We start from the raw sequence: 4,160 nt of genomic DNA, 5'->3' as shown, positions 1-4,160 counted from the left end.
TCTGACTAGAATCTGAGTATGACAACGTCAGGCTAGGGTGTAATGGCAAATTACTGTAAATGTGCATGTCAACAACTTATGAACTGCAAGGATATCTGGATTTTTAACAGTAATCGGCACCATGTACTGCATATAACAATAAATCGGAGGTGACTTGTTTTCTGCAATTCTCCTCATGTACAGTATGCATGAGAACATTGGTCAGGCTCTAAAATGGTCACAAACTTGACAATGTAGCTTTTATGAAGCCTATTTGATCCTGATATCATCAGGCTATCAAGTATCCCACTATAAAATGACAAATTGTGGCATTTGTAAATCTCTCTTCATTGGTTACCACTATAACTGTATTTCGTACTTTTGGTTAGATGTTACAGAGTGAGAGTGTAAAATGAGAGTGTAGTGCCCGTTTTAAATGTAGGAAACCATCCGTTTGGCCTGATGTTACTTGTCTATTCTGAGCATGCCATTCATTTAAAGGGAGAAAAAATATGTTGATAGAACTCAATATAAAGCCTCTTGGTTATTATCTTGGTAAATAAGAAAAATGTGATTGTGGTATCCTTAAGTTGCGTCCCATTGCTGTTCTTGAGGAAAATAGTCATTAGATTGTAAATTACTTTGTGGAGTTTCTCACATTCCCCCACTGGCTGAGGATTATGCTGTGTTGAGGAATTCAGAAAGGATCACAAACGTCGTGGATGAAGTTATGAGACAAGTCTGCACTGATGAATTTCTTTTTTAAAGGATAAACAATTCCACGGCAGCAAATTTGAAAGAAAAATTTAACTTGAGTTAAAGTCTGTATGAGACTTATGTTTTGGGATAAGTGTAGGCAGATATGCATATAGTAAATTAATGTCAAATCACTGACATTGACCATGTGGCACAAGTCACAGATACACCGCTGGAAATATTTTTGATCTTTTGATCATCTACTGTATATAAACAAGCCTAACGCCTCATCAAGCTCATCTTTCAACCCTCAGGCTCCGTGCCAATTAGTTCACACCAGAGGATATTCATTTTAACCATGACACAGTGGGAAATCATAGACACCACTATTATTCTCTTGTCATAGCTTAATGTTAACCCCATGCTGGGATCATTAAGGATTCATAATGTTATTCAGGGGATTTGCAACCTGTTGAGGAACTTGGAATCCGATAACCGCCATTACCCATGGCACTCAGCTGGGTTTAGTCAGACGGAGATTGATTAGATGTGTTGGTGATGGACTTTGGGAGTCTGGTGTAATTAACCCTTCTGCCCTCTAGAGCTCATCGAGGTTACTACAGGAGGTGGCTCAAGGTGGAGCTCAGTTATGCATGAAATTCATTTCGTAGCTTTAGTTCAATAATACATTTGGGTTAGGTTCACAACATTTCAAATTTCAAAACAATCCATTTTAATCACACATCTGGCAGCCTTTTCAAATACAGACACATATGCATGCATTCACGTAGATTCACTCCATCTATTACAATTCATCAGCTTTTAGAGGATTATAAACAAAATGTATGACTCAGATTCATCAGACTTAAAGATAAATGAACAGAAAGTCAGAATAGTATCAGAGAAGATCCTGATTTACTGAATGTGGCAATCAACCGCTGTTGGGACACAGAATGTTTTATATTGTATTGTGTTGAATAGAAATCTCTACCCATCTGCATCTCACGGGTTCTGTATCATTTGCCATGGAAGAAATTGGAAGCATATTCCAACGCCCTCAAGGTAATTTACACTAAGGGTTGCTTAAATCTTTATCGTGTACAAATGAGGACAAGATAGAAAAGATTGTGGTCCAAAGAGAAACGCAAAATATGAAAAAGAAAAGCAAAATGAGAACTCCTCAAGACAGGTGTGGTAATTAAATATCAGCTTTGGATTCTCTATGAAAATTGAGGATTATGAATGTGCATGCAAGTTGATAAAAAGTTGGGCGTTTGTTTTATCTCAAATACTCATGCTCTCGTGTTCACACTACTCTGTTCCCTCCACAGGAAAACTCCATGGCAACCTCTCTCTTGAGAATGATGGAAAATTGAAATTATGCCTTTGATATAAGGTTTGTTTAATTGAACTTTCAAACCTGGTATGAGTTACCTTTTGAGTTTTTATTAAAATCACATTATGTATTCGGTAAAGTTTGTCTGAAAGAAGCAAAACTATTGTTTCTGAAATTATCTCATTAAACTTAGAAGGAAATTTAAACATCAGAGAGTGAAGTAATTGAAGTTATTTCTCAGTTGATGAGTTACACAAATAGATGTGCGCTCAATTGTTTGCCAAATTACAGAAACAGCACAACCTCCTACACAAATAGAGACAGAAAACAGTGTGAGTCTGCATACTCAGGCACAGCCGTGCTTTGAGCTAAATGCTAACATGAGCACGTTAACATGCAGATACTTGACCATTAACCAAAGTACTGGACAAATTAAACATGACTTGATGGTAGCGCTATGGAAAACATAAATGTCTGTATGTTATGGCAATGCATCCGACAGCTTTTAATTTCAATCAAAACCACAAATGTCAACATCATGGTGGCTCTAAAGGAAAGGGTAGGGGACCACCAAAGTCAAACAAAAGTCAGACAAACCTTTGTGCCAATCAATCCTGGAGATGTTGAGATATTTCAGTCTGGACCATAGTGGTGGACCGACCTAACGACTGACCTATGTTGGCTTGTAAAAGGACGCTAGCGTGGCAACATTTTTAAAAACAAATTACTACAGTCCCTCATTTTCAGTTGACTATTGACACAATCATAACCACATTGGTTTTCTTGGCTCTCAGCTGAGCTCATCTGTCACTCCATATTATCAGTGGCGTAGCATATTATTTACATAATACTATGTCAGTGTTCAAAACACACACACACACACCCACACACACACACACACACACGCACACACACTTTCTTGTTACAGAGAATTATGAAAAAGTACACATTCAGTTATTTACTGCAGCTGAGGCTAATGCAAAACATCCTGCAGCTGGCTACGGAGAGTTTGCTGGAACAGTGTGATATTTGCAATCTAATAGGGTTGGGTGCGTGTGAGAAAGGAAATGTGGTGGTGTGTGCGTTTGTGTGTACACTGGGTGTATGGATATAAAAAGGTTGCGCAGGGCAAATAAGCATGTTGCCAGCAGCCGGACACACCAACAAACAGATCATCGAACATATGGACACATAATGACAAAAAAGCCACAGTGTGTTGAAGTGGCAACTTATAGCATTTGTTTAGCATATTGCTGCTGTGTTTGAAGTACCTGACTGCAACCCAGGTTTGCTGTCCCTCAAAGGAATCCCGCCTGTGCAACATTTTTTTGAGATGCAAGAAATGAACCCTGAAGAGCGTCTGTCATTGCATTATGCTGACGCCTTCGACAAAAAGATGGCAAAAACACTCGCTAACTGGACCCCTGCAGTGTCACACATTTGTGATGGATAACAACAGACTCTCGCAATCTGTTCTCTCACCTCCCCTCGCAAGAAAGAGGAGAGATCAAATACGTTAATCCCTGCAACAACAAAAAAAACGCCCCGCCCCCCACACTTTTAGTGTGTTCAGCATAAAGTGTTGATCAATGCCGTTGGATAGCTCGTCTTATGCACTAAGCCCTGGCACCACTTCACATCAGATGAAAGCAACAATGATTTGCTGCGAATTAGCATTTAGCCACACACACAACATTGGGACAACAGTGGACCTGTATCTATTAGAGTTCGCCAAAGTCTGTAGCAAAGTATTTTCACAGTTCTATGCTGCCATTAATGAAGTTGATCATTTCTATTTTAAACAACCATTACATCAAACATTGCTTATCATCATACAGTAAAACTCAGGAAAAATCCAAAGCACTCTCACTAGAAAAAAATCAAAAAAGACTTTATTGTTATAGTTTAGTAATCTTAAACCTTAAAAAATGACTCAGATATGTTTTGGCGCACATGGCTTTGTCAAGGAGTCAACGCAGACTTTTGTGGAAAAAGAGTTGTTTTTAATGGTTTAAGATGACTAAGCCATAACAATAAAGGCTTTTTGATTTTTCCAGTGAGAGTACCTTGGATTTTTCCTGAGTTTTGCTATATATGACTTAGGGCTGCACAATTAATCGAATTTTAATCGCGATCACGATTTTGACTT

The 4,160-nt window shown here is 38.5% G+C and overlaps 1 long non-coding RNA gene across 1 annotated transcript in view; it reads left to right on the top strand.

Annotated features, from left to right (window-relative positions):
- Positions 1 to 4,160, top strand: part of LOC116702535 (uncharacterized) — a 21,892-nt gene that overhangs the window by 15,470 nt on the left and 2,262 nt on the right. Inside the window, exon 2 of the long non-coding RNA XR_004335186.1 lies at positions 2,233 to 2,240. This is a non-coding gene — a long non-coding RNA (uncharacterized LOC116702535). The remainder of the gene's footprint in view (positions 1 to 2,232; positions 2,241 to 4,160) is intronic.

The sequence above is a fragment of the Etheostoma spectabile genome, chromosome 15 (assembly GCF_008692095.1).
Source record: "Etheostoma spectabile isolate EspeVRDwgs_2016 chromosome 15, UIUC_Espe_1.0, whole genome shotgun sequence".
NCBI lineage: Eukaryota > Metazoa > Chordata > Actinopteri > Perciformes > Percidae > Etheostoma > Etheostoma spectabile.
Note: the sequence above shows the minus strand (reverse complement) of the source record. Positions and strands in the feature narration are given on the sequence as shown.